Source organism: Canis lupus, chromosome 34, assembly GCF_003254725.2.
Source record: "Canis lupus dingo isolate Sandy chromosome 34, ASM325472v2, whole genome shotgun sequence".
In the NCBI taxonomy this organism is placed as follows: domain Eukaryota; kingdom Metazoa; phylum Chordata; class Mammalia; order Carnivora; family Canidae; genus Canis; species Canis lupus.
Genome location: NC_064276.1, coordinates 34,411,089 through 34,434,518, shown reverse-complemented (window position 1 = coordinate 34,434,518; position 23,430 = coordinate 34,411,089). Strand labels below are relative to the sequence as shown.

At 43.5% G+C, this 23,430-nt stretch overlaps 1 long non-coding RNA gene across 1 annotated transcript; it reads right to left on the bottom strand.

Annotated features, from left to right (window-relative positions):
- Positions 1 to 721: 721 nt before the first annotated feature.
- LOC125754329 (uncharacterized) lies at positions 722 to 15,964 on the bottom strand. The gene is made up of 3 exons (XR_007408264.1): positions 12,379 to 15,964; positions 3,011 to 3,173; positions 722 to 1,048 (listed from the first exon to the last, which is right to left on the bottom strand). It is a non-coding gene; the product is annotated as an uncharacterized LOC125754329 (long non-coding RNA).
- Positions 15,965 to 23,430: the final 7,466 nt, after the last annotated feature.

The window sequence follows — 23,430 nt, the reverse complement described above, 5'->3', positions numbered from 1 at the left end:
CTGTGCCTCGGAACGTGGGAGCTGGTTTAGTGATTTATCTGATGGGGAATTTTCTCTGGGGGAGTAATGTTGATGATGTCCCTCTAATTCAGCTACCTCTGCTTCATTGAACGTGACTAAACCAGATTCGAGAGCAAATGGGAGACAGTGTGGCAAACCGCAGGCAGAAAGACAGAACTCTGGAGTATTCCTGACCAAATAAAGGCCTGACAAAGAAGAATATGCGTTGACAGCATTTCTTAGGACATGCTTCAGGGATCACATTAAAACATTTCCACAGGGTCCAGGCTTCAATCAGCAGAAGGTGTTCTTGTAGCCCAAGTACCACAGGGTCGAGTTTTCCAATGACCCCAGCAGAGCAGCCGATATAGGGGCTGCTGGAGTAATTAAACAGATTTCATTAAGTGTCAGCAAAAGCTCCTGGCCAGCTATTAGAAAAACTTTTATGCATTATTACAGTCAGGTCCTTCCAAAAACATCCAGGCTAATCTAATTGAATTGGATATTGCAGCAAGGAAACCTTTATTAGAAGGGAAGATGTGTTCTTCTGCCTTATGTGGCACTGTTCTGAGAGATTCTTCTGCTTTATCCAATTTGTAAAATATCTAAGAGGCTGGGATAAATTCTTCCCAAGGACACTTCTCAGACACATGTATAGACTCTCTTCTAGAAGTTCTACTGACCTTTGGATTCATATTTACCTAACGTTAATTATCTACTCTGTTAAGCATTGAATTCTAACAAAGTCTACTGTGTAGCTATTGTTCTCTCAATTTTATAATTGAGGAGAGGGGGACTCAGAGAGGTTACACAATTTATGTCAGACCACACAGCTGGTAAATGGGAATAAACCCAGGTTGAATTATGCAAGCTAATTACATTCCCTTCTTACATTATTTTTATTGTATATTCTTGAAAAGCAGTTGAGGGACACCTGGGTGGCTCAGTCGTTCGAGTGACCAATTCTTGATCTCAGCTCTGGTCTCGATCTCTCGATCTCAGGGTCGTAGGTTCAAGTCTGCATTGGGCTCCGTACTGGGGGTGGAGCCTACTTAAAAAAAAAGCAGCTGGTATTATGTCAGGTGTGTATTATCCTTATCTCATTACTTAAGCCATATTTTATTTGATGCGAAAATCCTCATGCTAATCACACTCACTAGGAATTTGTTAATGGAATAATAAAACTATTTTCTTTCTTTAAAATAGATGTTATAAATTTTTTTAGAGAGAGAGAGAGCACAAGTGGGGGGATGGGAGGGGCAGAGGGAGAGGGAGAGGGAGAACCCTAAGCAGGCTCCATGCTGAGCACGAAGCCTGATGTGGGGCTATATCTCATGATCCTGAGATCATGACCTGAGCCAAAATCAAGAGTCTGATGTTTCACTGACTGGGCCACCCAGGTGCTCCAATAAGCTATTTTCTTCTCCCGGTTAGTCTACCATATATTTTTCTATTGACTTTACCAATGTAAAAGAAATGGAAACAATTTGAATATGAAACATTTCTCCACAGACAACAAGATGGGATATGTGGACCGTGGCCATTAGTTGACAGTACTTTTCAGAGGTCATGGCTTTTATTTTCCTTTCCCAACGCTCTGGAGAGAGGCATGAAAAGTGGAACATGCATAATTGGCAATGGTGTGGGAGGGCTAAAATTTGACAGACAAGAGCTTATGAACAATTTGATTTCTCTTAGAGATGCTTTGGGTTGTTTGATGATACCTCCTTGAAATTGCCGTGTTCAGAGTTCACTGAATTCGGATCTTTGAAAGGATTCCATTCCTCTTGCCCTAAGCTATCCTAAGTTAATTATACTGACTAGACAAATAATTATCTTAAAAACTACAGAGAAATACGTTCTTCAATTTCTCTGGTAATCCATGCATTCTAGCGTCAGGTAGCTATTTTTTTTATTTTTAGATAGGTTTTTTTTTTTTTTTTAATGAAATTTCTATCTCCTCAGAGGATATAGAATGACTCCTTGCAAAAGTGAGATAATTTGAGACCAAGGGAAAATTGGATTAAAGTCAACATAAAGTGGTAAAAAGTGCCCTTCACCTGTATGGACTTTTTGATATTAAAAAAACAAAATTTTAAAACAAAATTCTTTCAACAATAGAAGAAAATAAATTTTAGTAGTTTTGTGATCCAAATAAAAATCACTATTAAGGGGGTACTTGGGTGGCTCAGTTGGTTAAGTGTCTACTTTTGGCTCAGGTCTTGGTCTAAGGGTCATGGCATCTAGCCCTGTCTCTGGCTCTCTGCTCAGCAGGAAGCCTGCTTCTCCCTCCCCCCGAGCATCCCACTTTGTGCTTTCTCTCGCAAATAAATAAATAAATCAATAGATAAAATCTTAAAAAAAAAACACTACTAAGTAGACATGGTAGGAGAATAGCAACAATGGCATAAGAAACAAATAATAAAAAAATACTTCACATTATAACATCCATATCATGCTTAGACTTGATGAAAGAAAACATCATATTGGACTCTTAAATGTCAAACCTGAGCTTTGTATGCACAAAAAAGATCCACGGCTGCCTAACAAAGATATTGAAAAGCAATCTATGCCATAATTTTTTGCACAATTCAAAGACTAATCCCTAAGAAGCAGAGGTGTGGTATAGAACAAAGCAGCACAACAGAAGATTTGAAAACAGTACTGACACTGAAACTAATTGACCAAAGGAAAAGCAGAACTTATAGTGTGAAAATAACTATGTTACTGGCTTGTTAAAATCTTATTGAAGTATTTATTTATTTCCATGAGCCATTCATCTTTTATTGGGTGTTAATTCTTAATTAGGATATGAAAAGATTCAAGGGTGCCCAGCAAAGGTCACGGTCAGGAACGTGGAATGTGCCTCCACGTTGGGCCCTCAGTGGTACTTGTGTAGCTGCTCATGTTTGAGTTCCTTGTTAAGAATGACAGTAGCTGAAAAGCACACAGGCCGCCAGCACCGTAGAAATCCCAGCGACGCCCCTTTTCTTCACATTGACATACTTACTGTAAGGCCGGTAGTAACCTCCTCTTTGAACCACTCCAGCAATGCCTTTGGGGTGAAATCCCACATCAGTATCCAGTTTGGCGACTCTCCTAGTTTAACATCCATGAGCTTTTTCACCTTCACTGGTATGAATGATGCCATCTTAGAGTCCTGGGTGTCTGGCCTATTAAAATTTTAAAAAGTCAACATTCTTCAGAGGATTTTAATAGGACCTGGAGTTTCCTAATACAACATATACTCAAAATGTCCAGAATACAATCCAGAATTACTCAACATACAAAGGAGCAGGAAAATATGACCAATTCTCAAGTGAAAATACCATCAATAGAATGCCAACTCTGAGATAATCCAGGTGTTGAGGTTCATAGGCTTTAAAACTGCTATTCTAATCACCCTTCCTGAAGTGAAATGAAACACATTTGAAATGAATGAAAGACAGTAATTCTGAGGGAAGAAATTGAAATTACAAACAGCAAAGCCAAATGGAGATTTTAGAACTAAAAAAATACAATGTGTGAAGTAAAAGGGAGCCCACTGGATGGCGGAATTTAAAGACTGATCATTAGAAATCATCCAAAGTAAAGAACTGAAGAGAAAATATTTTTAAAAAAATGAACAGATCATCAGTTACCTATGGGATAATATTTTAAGGTATAACATATGTGTCATTGCAGTCCCCAAAAGAGAAAGAGATTGGTTCAGAAAAAATATTTGAAGAAATAATTGCTGAAAACTTTCCAATATGGTGAAACATATAACGTTACAAAATAAACTAAACGAAAACCACACCAGACACATTATAATCAAACTGCTGAAAACCAGAGGTAAAGAAAAAAAGAATCTTGAAAGCAGCCAGAGAAGAATAACACATTATTCAGAGCCGAGAAGACAGTGGTACAAGGTCTTTACATTGCTTAAAGAAAATAATCGAGAACTGAGAATTCTTTTTTTAAGATTTTTATTTATTTCTTAATGAGAGACACAGAGAGAGGCAGACACACTGTTAGAGGGAGAAGCAGGCCCCATGCAGGGAGCCTGCTGTGGGACTCGATCCCAGGACCCCAGGACCATGCCCTGAGCCAAAGGCAGCCGCTCAACCACTGAGCCACCCAGGTGTCCCTCAGCTGAGAATTCTAGATCTACTGAAAATACCCTTCAGGAATGACAGCGACGTAAAGATATCCTTACAGTAAGAAAACTAACAATATTCACTGCCGGCAGACCTGCTCGAAAAGAACTGATGAAGGGACTTCTTCAAGCTAAAGGGAAATGATTCCAGAGGGAAAGTTGCAAGAGTAGGAATGAAGGAGGAAAAAATGCATGCTTGTATAAATGTAATGGAATTTTTTTCTCTTAAGTTAATTAATTAATTAATTAATTAATTGATTGATTTATCGGACCGAGGGGCAGAGGGGAGGGAGAAACAGGTTCCACACCCAGCATGGAGTCCAACTCGGAATGATCCCATGACCCTGAGATCACAGCCTGAGCCAGAATCAAGAGTCAGACGCTCAACTCACTGAGCCACCCCTCCTCATAAGTTATGTAAAAGCTATATAATGGGGCACCTGGGTGGCCCGGTGGTTGAGCGTCTGCCTTTGGCTCAGGTCATAATCCCGGGGTCCTGGGATCGAGTCCCGCATCAGGCTCTCTGTGGGGAGCCTGCTTCTCTCTCTGCCTCTTTCTCTGTTTCTCATGAATAAAAAAACAAAATAAAAAAAAATACAACTCTATGACTGTTAATAGTAAAAAATGTAAGATTGGTGGGGATTTCATCATGCATGTAGATGTAATGTAAGTGGCAACTACAGCATGAAAGGGGGAAGGGTAAAGAGAGACTTAGGTTATTGTTAGGCTTCTTCTACATTTTCATTTTCTTTGATGTGCTAATAGTAGCTCTAAATAGAAGGGTAACGTTTACGCAGGCGTATTGTACTCCCTATAGGCTATACACGCAAAGAGTGAATTTGACTGTATATAAATTTGAAACCCAGGGTATTTTAAGGACTTTTGTACATAATTGAACTTGGAAGGAAAAAATTAGGGCTGAGATTTTGCAGTTTCGTAGCATTTCTTGGGAAGAGGAAGGTGGGTCAACGCAAGCATAAGAAGTGCGCAGGTTCTTACACTGAAATCAATGATTCATCCTCATGTTTTCACCACAGACTATGCAGTTTCAATGTTTTTCAAGTTCAGATCAATAAAAGTGTTTGACAGTTGGCATCGTATACCTGGCCAGATAATTAAGTGGTGTTACTTCCCATTATCAGCCTTGAGAAAGCCTTCAATTAAGCATTTTATTATAGTTGTTTTTTCCTTTTGATCTTGGTTTCTGATGACTTTTATTCCTCAGTTTTTCCTTTGGATTGAAAAATTACTGATTGGGAGACATTTGAAAAAGATGAAGCAGGATTAATACCTTAAGCCATGTAAGAGGATAAACTCCTACTACAAACGCCTACTTTCTCTGTATGTTCTGAAATGGGCTCCAGATGTGCTATTAAGTACGAAAGACAAGATGGAGAAAAGTATAAAAGACACGCCACTGTCCATCAAAGGACGTATGTGTGTGTGGACATTTTTGCTTTGTTTACATGAAAACAACCAAACCTCAACAGCAATGGAGACTGTGGTGAGCAGAATTCTCAGATCGCTCCCAGTGTCCTCCTAGGATATATGGCTTGTATCAACTCCTCCCCTCAAATGTGGGTGAGGTTGGTCAATATGATGCTCTCCCCCTGGCCCGGAAGAAAGGAAACAGCCATGTTATGAAGCACATGGGCAGGGGGGACCCAGATTTCTAGAACCTGAAGGAGACTTCTAGAGCTGCTGAGAGCAACCCCAGGACAACCAGCTGCATGAAAGGAGGGACCTAAGCCCTACAACCCTAAGGAACTGAACAGGCTTCAAAGACTTACACTGAGCTCGAGATGAGACCTCCAGTCCTGGCTGCCATCTCGATTTCAGCTTTGTGAGGCCTGGGATGGAAAACTTTGTCTTCGGGCTCAGGCCTCCGGCCCTCAGAAACAAGGGGTTAATCAGCATGTTTTGTTTTAAGCCACTAAGTTTGTGGCATTTGTTATCAAGCAATAGCAGATGAATACAGACGCGTAGTCCAAAAACTGCAGAAAACTTGATGGAAAAGGGGAATGGGACAGATGGGGGAATGACAATTTTATATCTGTATTTATCTTTTTAGCTAGTTTTGAATGTCAGACCATGTAAATATATTATCTAAGATGAAGTTAAATGAAGAAGAAAACAACCCAACAGCTGACCACTGAGGAGTTTCTGAAGGCTGTTGACGCACGCAGTCCTGCTCCCCCTGCTTGTGAGTCCTCTGGGTGCTGCGAAAACTATCACACACAACACTACAGCTCACATTGTGCTCACCCCGGTAGGGCACCAAACAATTCCTCCCGAGGCACAGGACGTACCGGCTGCCAGAGAAAGAGAGTGTCAAGGTGAGATCCTACCATCCTTTCGAGGAACATATGCCCAAGAGGACACACAGAGAAAGATAAATTGTGCCATTCTGGATGCTTCTCCCTCCTCCATCGTTTGGAACAGACCTCCCTGCCCCCTAAAGAACAAGGGTCCCTCTCACAGTCTTGGGGGCACCTGGGTGGCTCAGTGGTTGAGTGTCTGTCTTCAGCTCAGGTTATGATCCTGTGGTCCTGGGATCGAGTCCCACAGTGGGCTTCCCCACAGGGGGCCTGCTTCTCCCTCTGCCTGTGTCTCTGCCTCTCTGTATCTCTCGTGAATGAATGAATGAATGAATGAATGTTTAACATCTTTTTAAAAAATCACATTCTTGCACTGTTAGAAGTGCCTTTTGTGCGTTCTTACCAAACACTACACTTTTGAAATAGTTGGGTAATATTTATTCAGCCAACACCAGTTATGAAGATGGGCGGTGAGGGAAGAAGTCAGTGGAGAAAGGGAAATGGATTAAACAAGGCCTCAAGTGAACATAAGGCATGGCAGGAAAACTATACAAATAAGAATGGAACTTCAGAAAGAAACAGACGAGAATCAGTCAGAACAGGTAAAGATGGGAAAAAATTGGGGGATTAATAGGAGGTTAGAGATAAGACCCTTGTTTGCAAGTATAAGAAATGTGATTCCAACTGGCTGAGGTAAAAAAGAGAATTTATTGGGTCACGGAATTGAAAAGTCCTGTGGTATGATGACTGCAAGATCGGTGGATCTAGGACGCCACCAGGACAGGATTTGTTTTCCTCTGGCTTCTTCTTAAGGCAGGCTCTCCCCTTGAGGGGCAAAATGGACTGTTAGAGCACCAGGCTTATTTCTTTACAGATTAGCAATCCCCAAAGAGGGTTTGTACCCTTCACCCCCACCCGCCCTGGAAATTCTGAGAAGGGCTTCATTGGTTTGGCTTGACCCACAAGCCCATGCGTGACTTGTTTACTGTGCGCTGGCCAGCCAGCCATACCCAGCTTTGGAGGAGAGGGGAGCCAGTCCACTGGAGCCACATGGACTAGAGGTGGGAGAGGTGCCATTCCTCCAAGAAGACTGAGGTATGATGGATCTGGGTAGGTAAAAGCAACCCATGTCTGCTCTAAGGGGCTCATTTAGGAGCTACAAACTTGATCAACATAAAAAGAAGGTCAACAATTCATCCTCTGGGTGTGAGGAGAAATTAAGAGGAAGGGACACGAGGAAACAAAGAGAGGAAAACATTTGGCATCAATGCAGTGGGAGTCTACAGAGATTAGTAAAATAATCACTGAGCGGCCCTGAGGGCCCAATTAAAGTTAGATAGTGTGGATTTGTCATTAAGTCATTAAACCCAGTTTTCAGTAGACTCCTAGCAGGAGGAAAGAAAGGACATTTTACTGTAGCTTTCCCAGGGCTGAGGATTGGCCTAAGGGTCTCGGAGAAGTCAGGTGCTAGCAAAGTCACGGCTTGGGTGGGGGGTGTGTGTGTGTGTGCAGGCTGAGGTGTGACAGAAAGGGAAGCCTGCTGGTGGCTGGGGGGGGGGACTCGGATGGGGAGTGGGTCAAGGACTGAAGGTCAGGAGGCAGATAAAAAGCAGTTTTAGCAGGAGCAGTGGAATCTAGAGGATGAGGAACATGTTTTCTGGAGATGCAAGGTACATGGGCGGGAACAGAGGTTATAGAAGGAGTCACAGCTAACCATCTGGGGACTTCTGCAGACTGGGTTCTTTGGGGGAGCAGGTCCTGAAATGGAGTTAGGGGGACAAAGGGCTTATTGAGAAGTTAACACCAGTGAACAGAGGAGGGTGAGATTGGGGAGGCGGGGGGAGGCATGATGCAGACCTGAGGCCATGCAGGAAGGAAGGCACACAGCCCTTGAAAGCTGGGCAGACTGAAGGAGCAAACAGCTGGGGGCTGGGGGCTAACTGCCCTCCTCACAGCTGGACAGCTGGGACTTTCTTGAAGGTGAGCAGGCCCCACCCCAAAGGTACCTTTGGGCAAATTAGAGAGAAGCACCTCCACCAGGAGTTTCCAGCCCTGTGGGGGGCACAGCCCGGGAGCTAAGGAGCCAGGGATTGTATTTGGAGGCGAGGGGAGGCAGACTGGGGTGCGTGGCTGGGTGCGTAGGCTGCCCGTATCCATCTAGGCCCCTCGGATGATGAACAAAGTGCGGACCTAGAAGCAGGGATCAAACCAATCACTTGGAGCCTCCCTTTGTTACTGGGGTGGGCCCAGGCCCTAAACTGGTCCACTCAGACATGATTGGAGGAGACTTTCCACTCCCATCCGTCACCTGCACTGGGACTGCACTCACTCAGTGAGTGAGCATGTGACGCCAGGTGCTCCCAGCAGCCACCCTAACCTCTTGAGGATCAAATTTACACAGTGGGGAGATCCTTGATTTTTGGGTCCTTTTTTTTTTTTTAAGATTTTATTTATTCATGAGAGACCCAGAGAGAGAGAAAGGCAGAGACCCAGGCAGAGGGAGAAGCAGGCTCCATGCAGGGAGCCTGATGTGGGACTCGATCCTGGGACTCCAGGATCACGCCCTGGGCTGAAGGCAGACACTCAACTGCTGAGCCACCCAGGCATCCCGATCTTTGGATCCTTGATGGCAGCGTCAAGTTGCTCAATCATGTAGCTGCGAGATGTGATCCGCCTTTGACAATTCTTTTTCTAAGATTTTATTTATTTGACACACACACACGCACACGCACAGAACACAAGCAGGGGGAGCAGCAGAGGCAGAGGGAGAAGCAGACTCCCGACTGAGCAGGGAGCCCGATGGATGTGGGGCTCCATCCCAGGAGCCGGGGATCATGACCTAAGCCAAAGGCAGATGCTTAACCTACTGAGCCACCCAGGCGCCCCACCCTTGACAATTCTTATGATGCTAGATCAATACCCTTATCAGTTAAGTCAGCCTAGATCCTTGCAGCCCAAAGTATCCTAACTGACATTAGAGGAGTTTTCAGAGCAGTTAAGCTGGGAGGAGCCCCAGAGGGATGACAGGAGAAAGAGCCAGCTTTTGGTTAACATCACGGAGTAAGGTGGCAAATGCTCCTTGAAGTCAGTAAATAAGTGATCCGGACAAGGGGGAGTGTAACGAGAGGGTGGGAAATCTTAAAAGGGGGGTGCTCTTAGGGGCTGGGATGCAATATGCAGCAGTGATTAAAAGCCTGGGCTCTGGGCTTAGAAGGCTGAATGTTATTTTCTGGCTCTACCATTTAATGGCTGGGTCACTTTTGGCAAATTAATCTCTCTGGACCACAATTTCTTCATCCGCAAAACGATGGTTATAAGGATTGGAGAGGATAATAGTTATCAGGCACCTAGTACCTAGTAAAACTCAATAGGAATTACTTTGAAAACCTCTATCAGATGACTGGGGGCTGTGTCTCAACTAAAATCACACTGTGGAGCAAAAACTCTGAATGTCTTTTGCATCTAGGAGGGAGGCTAAGGGGTTGGGATAAAACGACTAGAGATGCTGCTCCTGAGGAGGGGAGCACTGGGAAAGAGAAAGAATTTATGGGATTTGATTTTGTCCTGTCTGCGGACTGGAGGTGGAGAAACACGGGCTCAGAGCAGGACCGGATGCAGGAGGAGCTGCTTTGAGAACAGGAATGAGTGGAATCACCGTGCGAGGGTGTGAGAGCCTGGGCTGGGGGGCTACCGTGGGGGTGGGGGGGTGGGTATGTGGGAATGGGGCCACAGTTGCAGGGAGTGAGCTGGATGGTCGTGCAAAAGGAAGGTAGTGGTGGCCTCACACACCCGGGCCTCAGTGTTGCAAGGCCCTGCAGCCTGACCACGTCCAGAGTTCTGGAGACGTCGACGATCCCGCCTGGCCCTGGGCTCACGCCCTGGTGGAGAATACCCACCTCATGTTAGTGACCAGCAATCGCCCAGAAAGGGGCTCGCGTCTCCCATTCCAAGGGGATGTATTTTGTGTTTCTGACTTGTCACGGGCCCTGGCGGTTTGCAGGGCACCAGCAGTCAGTGTCCGAAGGCGGCCCCTGCAGAGGGCATCCCCCTCCGCAGTTTTCGGGGCTGCGGGGCCAGCTACCGAGGAAGGGAGCCTCACTCTCCTCCTCTCCCCAGGGGCCCGTGGTTAAGGCACTGCCCGGTCACTGGCAGTTTGTAACCGGGTCTGTGTCCACCGCGCCGAGTTCCCGGGGGAGGTACACAGCGGCTCTGCAGAGCTGTGTGTGTCCAGAGGTCACCCCGTTGCTCTGCCCGGGGTCAGGGAAGCGGGGAGAAGAGTTGGGGGGACATGGAGTGCCGGCATGGGAGCGTTTGCCAAGATCAAAATGTTCCCCATCGCTGCGAGCAGATGAGATCTTGGAACCTGGAATCACACAGTCCCAGCTCCAGCAGGGCTTCTGGCAACAGCCCCAGTGTCTTCAGCTACAGACACCACCTCTGTGAGTGCCAAGAAAAGCAAACACAGGCCCCAGATCTCCTGTTGCACCAATTGGAATGAAGCCCACAGCAGAGGAGCTGAGCTGTGAGGACAGTCTTCCCATAGCTCTTGATTTTCCGCCATCCCTTCCCCATCCGAATCGGACAAACAAACAACACACTTGTAATAAAATGTGCAGGTGTGGCTGGTTTATATGCTGGGATTCTCTTTTGATCACATTCCTCCAGGACCCTGGGATAGAACAACGAATAAAGCTGGATACTGCTGCATGTCCCAGACGTTTGGGCCTGAATAGGAGGGGAGAAATCCTGGAAAAGCAGAGATTTCATTCCACTCCTAGGAGCTGCGGCGGTCCAGGGTGGTATCACCCAGATGCTTCCCAGCCAGCCCTTGGGGAACATGTTCCATGTTCTATTCTTAGGGGTGGAGGCCGGAGGTGGGGGGAGCCACGGGCTCCGCGGAGCTTAAAAAGCAAGGCAGTAAAGTGGCATCTTAAAATCCCGGCTGTCCAAGTTGGGCCAGAAGAGCAGAAATCCATTCGGGGAAAAGTTTTCTGAACTTTAGAAGAAGAAAAGTAGGATTAATAATACCAAGAGTTACAACAGCTACCAAGGAGAGGACTAGGTCCGTAGTTGCCCAGAGAGAACCTCTGGGGGCACACAGGTGAGTGAGGGATCTGAGGTCAGAGGAGTTTGAATTTCTAGAAAACAAACTGGGAGCTGTTGGTGACTCAAGGCTTCAGATTTCCTAAAACTTTAGTTTTCTGATTAGATAAAGCTTAGTCCTGTTTCCAGCCAATGACCATGTTTCTAGATTGAGATCGATCAACAAATGAGCGTTGGTGACATTTAATGTGTGAGGCACTGGGTTTTCTCCGGATTATTATTATTATTTTTTAAAGATTTATTTATTTATTTATTCATGATAGACAGAGAGAGAGAGAGAGAGAGAGAGAGAGGCAGAGACACAGGAGGAGGGAGAAGCAGGCTCTATGCCGGGAGCCCGACATGGGATTCGATCTCGGGACTCCAGGATCACGCCCTGAGCCAAAGGCAAGTTCCAAACCGCTGAGCCACCCAGGGATCCCCATCTCCGGATTATTCTTAAGAGTTTGTTCTCCATTCGTGTTTCCATGAGCCCTGCACACCTTTCCCGCCTCTAAGTTTTATAATTAGGGAAGATTTCAAACATACAAAAAATATAAAGAGAACATCCCAAAGACCATCACACTCCTCTCTCAGCTTTAACAACTACCAACATTCTGCGAATCTTCCTCATTTGTCTCCCTTTAAAAAAAAAAAGCAAATCTACACATTATATCCTTTTCACCCTTGCATATAATTTCTATGTTGTTACTTCTGTTTAAAAAAATGTGTTTTTCTGTGTTTGAACAGCTTCGTTGTGAAATATCCATACGAAAGAGTGTTTAAAATGCACCGAGCTTGCTTAAAATAGGACAAGCAGAAAATAAAGCAAATGCTCACCTGTCTGCCTCCCAGCTTAAGAAACAGAACATTTGATCCTTCTTCAAATCCAAAGATGAAATTGAAGTTGCAGCTCCTACCACGATGGCGAACTTCGCATGGGTTCTTGGCCTCCCTCCCCTAGAGTTGACCCAGTGGAAATGATAGGAGCTGGGACCTCGCTGCTGCTGCTGCCGTCACTCCCAGAAACACTGGATCCTGACTCTACCACACTCAGTCAGAAAGATCAGGTAGTTAAAAAAAAAAAAAAAGAAGAAGAAGAAGAAGAAAGAAAGATCAGGTCGTGCTTGCCTCTGTGCTTTATCCCATCCACGTGCAAAAATCCCTGGTGGGGCATCTGACTGGCCAAGCTGCTAAGGGCTTGGAAAGGCAATGTGCTCCCCTGGGGATCACTCTGAGGGGTGGAGGGGCCCTGCCTCCATTCATTCTATAACTTCCCCCAGCAGGAAGGAGATTCAGACAATGAGCACAAAACTAGGAGCAGTTCACTCCACCTGGTATGGATGGTCCAGCTCAGGCCGGTCATCCCAGGGCCAGCTGGAACAGCCAACGTCCTACTTCTCAACTCCATTGGCTGTTCCTCACCCCCTCAGACTCAGCATATTCAACTCTGAGTCTATCTCCTTCCTCCTTCTCCTCCTTCTCCTTTATTCCTTTTCTTAGCGCATGGCATTGCCATTTTCTAGTTGCCCAAATCAGAAACATGGGGGCCACCTTGGAATCCCCTGATATTTTCTTTCTTCAGTTTTAACATCTTTAGAACGTGTGTCCAGCTTGCCTCCTTTGTCACCAGCTATGTGTTCCCTGCTTGAATCAGGCCCCCATCATCCTTCCCCTCCAGGGGCCTGTAGTTTGAGTCTCCCCCCCCGCAGTTTCCCCCCCACCAAGGCAGATCCTGAAATAAATTATTTGATTACAAGTAAGTTGTTTGGGAGGTGAAGCATGCAGGATAGGGGAATGGGGAAGTGAGACAAGGAAGAGAAAGCGGCCAAGAGGCCTGTTACCAGGCACCTGGAGCTCCCGGGCCACACGGAGGCTGTGGCTGGAGCACGAGTTCTCTGACACCTCAAGCCTGCCACGGGCCACCAGGTGGGTGCCAGGAGCCAAAGCCCGCTCCCGGGTACCACGGCACAAGTGCTGGCAGTGGGAGGACTGGAGTTGTAGAGGAGTCCTGAGGGTGACACACTGGTGACAGGTGACACAGGCCTTCTAACTTTCTTTCTTTCTTTCTTTCTTTCTTCTTTCTTTCTTTCTTTCTTCTTTCTTTCTTTCTTTCTTCTCTCTTTCTGGCTGAGAAGTGATCACCTGAATTGAATCAGAGATTGTCAGGCACCCAAGGCTCTTTTCTGTACCACTTTTTTATTTTAAGATTTCTTTATTTATTCATGAGAGGTAGAGAGAGAGAGGCAGATACACAGGCAGAGGGAGAAGCAGGCTCCATGCAGGGAGCCTCATGTGGGACTCGACCCTGGACCCCGGGATCACGCTCTGGGCCAAAGGCAGGCGCTAAACCGTTGAGCCACCCAGGGATCCCCCTAACTTTCTTTCTTGCAGATATTGTACCCCTCCCTTAACTCAATTTTCTATTTTTAAGCCAGTGATATTTTTTAAATTGCAATCTGATCATGTCATGGCCCCACTGAAAATTCTTAGGAGGCTTTCCAGAGCTTTTCATAAAAGGTCCAAATAATTTAGCCAAGCATACAAGACCTTTCCTTCATCATTTGTCTCTTGCTTACTTCTTCAGCCTGACCTCTTACTACCTCCTGTCTCTAGCCCCTTTGCAAATACAACTTCCATTTCTACTGAACCATTGGCAGTTCTCAGGGTATGCCACATTCTCTCACTCTTCTGTACCTCTGCATGTGCCAGCTCCTCCTCAGAAAATTCTTCCTGGCTCCTCCATCTGGCTCCTCCCAGACTATAGAGGTGCTGAGCATGTGTGACTCTGGGTAGACAACCAGAGTTTTAGTCGGAGCAGTGAGGGAGGAGCAGGGGTGTCTCCATATCTCGGTGTCTAAGTACGTGTTCTTTGTAAGACTCTATCCTGAAAATATGTCCTACTGCTAATAAAATAAAAATAGAAATAAGAAATGAGGGGCAGCTGGGTGGCTCAGCAGTTGAGCATCTGCCTTCAGCTCAAGGTGTGATCCCGGGGTCCTGGGATCGAGTCCCACATCGGGCTCCCTGCATGGGGCCTGCTTCTCCCTCTGCCTGTGTCTCTGCCTCTCTCTCTGTGTCTCTCATGAATAAATAAATAAAATCTAAAAAAAAAAAAAAAAGAAATAAGAAATGACTGAATGGGAATATCAAAATCCAGTACTACCAAATATTTGAATCGTACGAATAACTCTCTTAGTTCAAATTCTTCACTGTTCACCAAGCAACCTTCTGGTTATAATATGACTTAAATATTAACTGCCTACAGGGAACGTATGAGCCATGCCAAAATGAGCATTCCTTTCTGTGTCACGGTCATATTTCTTATTTAAATGAATAAGTTACATTATGATTTACATATCAGTCCCCTGTGCGTTTGGTTGTCATGAAGTTGTCTCCTTGAGTCTGATAACTCTGGGGCACTGTGAAGATTATAGTTTTGAATCCGTGAAGCCAAAATCCGTACGTATTTTTGACTCCCGTGATGTCACCAAGATAATCCCCATCTGTCAGGTAACCAGGCAGCTGGTTTTCCTATGGCAACACCCTCTGTTATCCTTCTTTTTAAGGTGTAATGATTTAAGTCTAACTAACTGCTGTTGGTTTATTGATTTCTGAAGCCATGGCTTAAATGCCACCTTCTGTATCCAGAGATGTTGCCTGAAAGACATTTTTTGTAATCTGCTTTTCTGTGGGTGGTTACATGTGGAACAAAGTGATGAACATCTTCTCATTAATTGCTCCTTAGACCTGTACACTTTTGAGACTGGTGACTGGACAGGCTTCACTGTTGAAAAGAATTTATCTTTGGGCAATATGCAAACCGGGTGATTCACACAGACTGACTCTGTGGCTTTATTGAAAAAGTCGGCCTACGTGAGATGATTGAATCCTCCATTTAAGGATAGAAGGGTTCTGATTTTTTTTTTTATAAGTGTCATGTAGGTGAGAACATTAATGTGGAAGATTATCCTTCTGTGATTATATGGTTCCATAGGGATATTAAATTGGTAAATATCAAACCTGAGAAGCAATTTTTAATCCTCCCAAAGAAAATGAGCTGGATAATTATTTCAGGTTATTGATACATGGTTCTCTTCACTCCTTCTGTGCAAGCTGAGGGATGTCTAAATAAAATGTCACCCATCCACAGTTTAATTAACTAATTGATTAGTTTTCTGCTATGTTATTAGCTCTAAGTATCTACCCTGAGAACTTTTGTGCTCACACAAAACACATTAAGAAGTCTACACTAAACTCAGTTTAGGAAGCGATTCTAGCTAGATTATCACTTCTGATTAGATGTGGAACAGAACACATATTGATACAAACACTTGAGTTGCAATAATCAAGTTGCGTTCTTACCAAACGAGAAGTGGATCAGGAATTTGATCGATAGAGTGTAGCCATCTTTCAGAAGAGATGTCATTGAGCTGTAAAACCGTCCCACTCATGCTTGCCTTTGTGCTTTCTTTCTCCTCAGGCTGGATGCAGATTACCCCCTAAAAAATGACAGTAGAATTCCATGATGTGAATGAGGCTTGGGTAATCATGTGAGGGAGAGTGCATGCACTGGCCCAAGTTCCCCACCAAGGCAGGAGCAAGGACATTTTGTTGTGGGAGCCGTTCCATACTTTGGTCTATTTGTCATGTTAATCAATCTACCCTACCTGATATATATTTTTTTAATTTTTATTTATTTATGATAGTTACAGAGAGAGAGAGAGAGGCAGAGACACAGGCAGAGGGAGAAGCAGGCTCCATGCACCGGGAGCCCGACGTGGGATTCGATCCTGGGTCTCCAGGATCACGCCCTGGGCCAAAGGCAGGCGCCAAACTGCTGCGCCACCCAGGGATCCCGCTACCTGATATATTAATGAGAAATATAATGTGTGAAGTTGGTGAAATCAGGGGGATGTGTAAAGTCATCAGAACCCTGTGACAAAAACAGAGACACAAGGAGAAAGGAACTTCAGACTGCTTACAAAAGCAAGAGTTTGACCAAAGAGAGTTAAGGTTTTGGTAAAAGCCAACCATACACGCATCCTCACTGGTTATGTTGATAATGAGTGCCCAGCTGATATTATTATAATGAGAACAATCTCATTTCTAGCTGGCTTTATCTGGAGAAAAGGTCTAGGGTGGTGTCTTGGTGTGGAGGGATTTGTGCTGAGACAGAAGATGGGATAAAACAGAAAAGAAGTTGAAACATCTTAAAAAGGTTAAACTGAGCATGTCTGAGATCTTCTCAGGAGTACTGAGAATGTGTTTTGCAACAGGCTTTATCTATTCAAAGTCAGTGAAGATAACAAACCAAACAGTGCCCTGTCTACCTGGTCATCATGACTGACGTTGCTGCCAGGAATGAACCTTGGGCTGGAAAATGGTGGCTCTCCTGGTGATATGTGTAATTTGGCTCAGGATGGCGGCATTTGTGGCAGCTACTGCTTAGACAGCAGTCCACACTAACAGGAGATCGGGCCCATCAAGGGGTGGTCGTAGTAGAACAGGGAATCAACAGTATGTTTTACTGGAATTTAGCCACCCTCCTATTCAAGGGCATTTATGTTTTTACTCTTTTGCTAGTACAAACCAGATTGCAGGGAACAACCCTACACCCTTAAGATATGTCTCTGCGTGGGACGTGTTTGTGAAGAATGCAAATTCCTAGACATAAATTGTGTTTTGCTCTTTTTTATCTTGTCACTTTTTGACATTATTTTTCTTAGCCCCTCAATATTTTAATAGTTTTAATGGTTAAAACAACAATAAAGTATGTATTAGGGTCCTATGGTAACAGAAAACCCACCTCATAATTATTAAAAGAAGAAAAAAAGGAGATGTTATTATCCTACATGGAAGTCTGCTAGTATGATGACTTCAAAGTTAATTTATTCAGTGGCTTAACATCATTGAGGACTGGGGTTCTTTCTATGTGTCTACGAAGCCCCTCTCAGGATGGTAACTGTCTTTAGGCTAGCACACCTCTTGGTGGCAAGGTGATTATAAGAGATAATGGATGGTTTCTCTCTTGGGCCTCTTTTTTAACAGTGAGGAAATTCTTTCCAGTTGCTTCCCGGCACTTCCCTTAAAATCATATAATCCTATGCTTGGATCATCATTGGGAGGGGATGGGATCATCATGAGGATGTTAGGCCAATCAGGATTCACCCTCGGGGACTGAGGCAGGGCCAACCTTTCCTGAGGCAGAAGGCCTGAGAAAGAAAACACATAGTTGTAAGCAACTAAGGTTCTCTAAGAAGAGAGAAGAAGAAGGAGGAATGGTTGTTGGTTAGACATCTAACAATGTCTATCACAGATCATGTGTGTTATGTCTGCTTTCACAATAATCTATGTTGTTAAATCTATGCCTTAAAAAATTTGATAACTGTGTGTTGACAGGTGGTAGTTACACTTAGGTGGTAAGCAAGGATTGGGTAATGTATAGAAGTGTTGAATCACTATGTTGTACACTCTCAACTAATGTAATTGTTATGTCAACTATATTTCAATTAAAAAAAACCCACATCAAATTTCTTATCCATTTTGAGTAATATTTTTATCAGTATGTCATGGTGGTTATTACTGAATTGCTGACAACCGCATATGCCTTCAGAGATGTATTCAAAATAAAGTTCCTTCCAGTTTAGGCAAGCAACGGAACTAATGTAATTTAAAAGATATTTTTAAAAATTATTTTCATTCTTTTGAAACCAAATCACTAAATCTCAGGTACAATGGTCCTAGAAAAGAGAAAGAGCAAATTTGTGTTTGAGAAATCTTGTTTCAAGTTTATAAATCTTTATGTTGATTTAAAATAGAAATGCCATCTTAATCTGCTTGTATGTTAACTCCTATTGTATTGGCCAACTCATATTTTAAAATACTAATTTGACCTTGAAGATTTATTCATAGGCTTTTAGAGTAGACAAATGCTGCACATTAATTAAACTTGACTTAGGGACAGCTTATTGGCTTCATGTAGGTTCGAAAATTTAGATGTTGTTTTTCATTATAGCTGCAGGTTCCAACCACAATTCATCTCAAACTGTTGCAATTTAACCCCTTCTTTTAAAGACATTGATTCTCTGAGAGAAAAAGGAAAGAAGACATTAAAGAAATAAAAGTGTAATAGAGCCAGCTGTTTTTGGAAAAATTTCAAAACTGGAGTCCTTTGCATATTATAATCTATACATTTTTAAATGTAAACAAAGATAGGCCTGGTGATTTTAAATATCGTTATCTCCAGTGCAGTGGTCTGTTCTAAATGTTTAATCTAAATGTTTTTCTGCTCCCTGCTGTTTCTTTTCCCTTGGCTTGCCGGGGAGTATAGTTGTTTATTATTATATTATGAACACAAATAATACTATATTATTAAATGCATACTATTATAAATAAATACTAAAATTATCATTATTGTTATTCTCTTCAACTTCTTCAGTCTTCAGTCTCCCTCCCACCCCCAACCTGGTTCTCTGTGTATAGTTACCGGCTTGCTTAGCGCAAGCATTGTACCCAGATACTCAAGCCTCAATTCCAGTGTCACTTCCGAATCTTCCCTGCCCCTCACCCAAATCATCCAATTGCTCCCCCACCCCCATGTTTTGTGCATTATACCTTCTACGTACCACTAAAATATTTTGGTCTCTGTAAAGACATTTGCTACCTTGGCCTGCTTTATTTATTCCCAGTTTTCCTTTGGAGAAGCTTCTTTCTCACTCTTAGTTCAAATGGTTTGAGTGGGGCTCCAGAGGTGGACATGGAACCCAGCCTTGCCCAGTCAGCAAACCCCATTTGCCTGTCCACACTGATGGGTTAGAGTGATGGACGCACATTCCAGTTCTTCCAATGAGATCCACACTTGGAACTTTATTGGAGCTTCTGGGGCTGCTTATAGGTTGAGATATAAGCCTGGAGTTGCTTATCCATCACCATAGAATCAAAGAGGAGAGAAAGATAATGAATTTGGTGGCGTTGTTTGGGCTGTTGGAGCTAGCCACACCTAGAACCCTGCCTCAGGGCTTTTTGGTTCATATTTCATTTTTGCCGATTTCTGAAAAGTGTTCTGCTGGACCATCATTTTTCCATGCCCACTTAGCTCCCCCTTAGTCCTTCTCCTCAAGTAGCCTTTTGTCTACTCCAACAATTTCATTATTTCTTTGAAACTCATTGCAGGAGTTACTTCCACTTGAAGCCCTCTATGATATCTCCCCCTAGTAGGAGGGTAGACAGTCCTGTGTTCTGCAAAAATGTATTATGTACAAAGTATCCAATGGTATAAAGTCAATGTGATTGTTAGTCTATGTACTTGTTGGCCTACTGTTAGACACAACTTACTGCCAATCAATCTCCGTTCCCCCCTTTTTCTTATGGTAGACTCCGTATTTTGTTTGGAGTAGCAATATGCCTCCCTTAAGTAATTGTCTTCCCAGAATCCTGTACCACAGAGGTAGGTTTGCTGAACAGTTTTGACCGGGAGACATAAAGGAATGCCTGCTAGAGAGTTCTGGAAAAGATTTCATTTTCCTGATTCAGGCCGTGCTCTTTTCCTCCTCTAGTCTTTGCCTTCCGTCTCTGCTGTCAGGAGGCAGGAGATGGGAGGTAGAGGGGCTACCTGGCAGCCTGAGTGACAAGCCATATGTTAGTGACAGTGGAGCAGAAAGATATTTGGAGCTACAGCCTAGATGACTCTGAAATGCCCATCTCTGATTCTGACTTTGGGCAGGATATATCCTATTTAGTTAAGCCACTGTAACTGGATTTTTATATTTGGATATTTTATTTGGATTGCATCCTAACAATTCTGTATTCTATTCTGCTTAAGTCTATGATCTTCTTAAAAATAGAGCATTTACTTCTGAACCCTGAATATGTCTAAGTTGGTATGTAGTAAAGCTTCACTCTAATGCTAAAAATGGGGTTCAAGCCTCAGATCCATTTCAATCCTGAGACCTTATGGTTTTATTCTGTAAACCACTTACAATGCAGGCTCTCACTCCAGCATCTACCTCCTTCAGCTCCCCCCCCTTTTCTGTTATTTTATTTTATTTTTACTTTTTCCCCCATGTTTTTTTAAATTTATTTATTATTTATTTATTTATTTATTTATTTATTTATTTATTTATTTATTTATTTTTTACATATTTTTTTAATTGGAGTTCAATTTGCCAACATGTAACACCCAGGGCTCATCCCACCTAGTGCCCCCCTCAGTGCCCGTCACCCAGTCATCCCCCCCCCCCCCCCCCCCCGCCTACCTCCCTTTCCAGTACCCCTTGTTCGTTTCCCAGAGTTAGGAGTCTCTCATGTTCTGTCTCCCTTTCTGATATTTCCCACTCATTTTTTCTCCTTTTCTGTTATTTTATTTTGTTATTTTAAAAGGCAGCCCCAGACCAGGAAGCAGAGGTTGGTTTCCACTTTTCTGTAACATGGGTTACTGTTGATGTTACCTTCCTTGCTTAATAAACTTCTAACCATTTATCCACATTTGTTCTTGTTTCCATTTCATATATGGGACTTGTGAAAACTTCACCATGAGACTGAAATTTCAGATTCCTTAGAATATGGTTTCACTCAGAAAACACTTAAAACAATAATTCTGACTTAGGAATTCAATATATTAACAGCTGCCAGTATCGGTCATCAAGTTTGGCTCCTTGAGAGGCTGCCTTGGGCCTCAGGTAAAATTCTTCAACATCCTAGGTAAAAATGCATTTCCTTAGGCCCTGACTCTTGCCTCAGGGGACCGATCAAGCTGATGGTGATGATTATTGTAATGAGCAGTAATTACTGTTGGCTGAACACTGATTCCAGAATTTCTGAAGAAAGAAAGAAAAAAACCCCAAGCTATTATTATAGCAGGGAAGAGAGCTTTATTCCATATGACATGCGCTGTTTAACTTGCATTAGCAGAAAAGGAAAATTATTCATGTATATTTCTCATTCATCAGTGGTATCAAAGAATTCAAAATGGGCATCCCCTAATTAGCTTCTGAAAGCACAAGTGGTGTTATCACCCAGAAGGAGGCAAAATTAGTTATGTCCTTTCATTAAAAAGTTCACTGGAAAAATAGTCCCGTCTTAAATTAACCACACAAAGGCTTTTACTCTACTAGAAGCAGGGACTAGATTCCTTAGATCATCACTAAAGTCACTCCAAGTCATAGATGCTGATAGATTAACCATTTGCAAGAAAAGAGAAAAGAAGTCCCCTAAGTTGTTTGGTGGCTTCCTACTGAGATGGAGGGACATAGAATATACGATCCAAGATTCTTCGGGCCATGAGACGTAGAGAACCTAGATCTTAGAGCTAGAGTCAAAATAGTGATTATAGTCATCAAATATCAAACCTCTTCAAAGGACATTCAAGGGATGCCTGGATGGCTCAGGGGTCGAGCGTCTGCCTTTGGCTCAGGGCGTGATCCCAGGGTTATGGGATCAAGTTCCTCATCATGCTCGCTGCATGGAGCCTGCTTCCCCCTCTGCCTGTGTCTCTGCCTCTTTCTCTCTGTGTCTTTCAAGAATAAATAAATAAATAAAATCTTAAAAAAAGAAAACAGAACATTCAAGAAAGCCAATAACACCTGTGCAACCCAGTATTGTCCTTAAAGATCGACCAGATATTGTTTTCAGATTACCCAAAGGCTTTTCCTTATTAAATTCTACTCCTGGAGAATGTCTTTAAGACTAACTTACTTACTTTTGAGATATCAGATAAAATAACCCCATTTGTTGAAGAAGCACCACAAAGAAAAGCAAACTAAGGAACACTGTATAACGTGAAGGTAGGATGGTGGCTGTTTTAGAATGAATGGTCAAGGGGAGGAGGTAACTTCTGAGCCATGGTAAGATGGAGCTGGACCATACAAGATCCGGGAGGCAAGCATTTTAGGCAGACCAGTGAAGTGGAGTCTTGGAGACTTTCTGCGATACAGAATGTTCGGGAATGTGCAGGGGCTCCCCGTGCTAGGGCAAACAAAGGTGAGAGTTGGTGGGAGGAGCCATCTGAGATGAGGTGTGAGGAGCTAGGCAGGGGCTGGATTACATGGGCCTTAGGAAAGAGTTCCTATTTAGTGTAAGTGGAATGGGAAGCTGTTGGACATGAACTGATCTCATCTGATCTCATCTATGTTTTTCAAAGACACAGGCTGCTGTGTAGAAAATGGATGTTGTGGGGTGAGACTGGGGATTGGAGATAACAGGAAGCTGTTGGGTGAGTCCACGTGAGGACTGATGATGACTGGACCCGAGTAGTGGGAAGGGGAGAGACGAGTAGGTTCCCGAGGCATTTTGGAGAACAGCCAACAGAATATTTTGATGAATTGTACATAGGACAAGAGAGAATGAGAAGAATCGAGGATTGAACTGAGTGGATGATGTTGCCACTGAGTGAAATGAGAAGACTAGAGACCGAGCAGATTATTTTGTGGTTTTAGAAAAGAGAAATTGTGGACATACTGAGGTTCTTTTTAGATATCCAAAGGGTTGCTTAGAATGTGAGGCTGACCTTGATAAGAGTGTTTTCACTGGAGTATTGGGGAGGGGGAGAGATACTAATGACAACCCTTTTAAAGAAGTTTTAAAATGAAGAGAAACAGAGATATGGTATGATAGCCAGATGGATGCGGAGTTAAGGAAGATTTGTTTTGTTTTAGGATCGAGGATACTCATTTAAGATCAGGGATATTTTGTTTAAGATTGAGGACGTATAATCTGTAAACCGTGGAAAGAAACTGGGAATGCATTCCTATGAAGGGAAGAATGAAGTCCCTTAGGAGATAAGAAGAGAAGAGATCAGGAGCAAAACCAGAGGGTTGGTCTTGAAAGGAGCAGGAACTCTTTATCCATAGCCAGTAGAGGGGTGCAGAGTGTAAGCATAGATGTATGTGATTT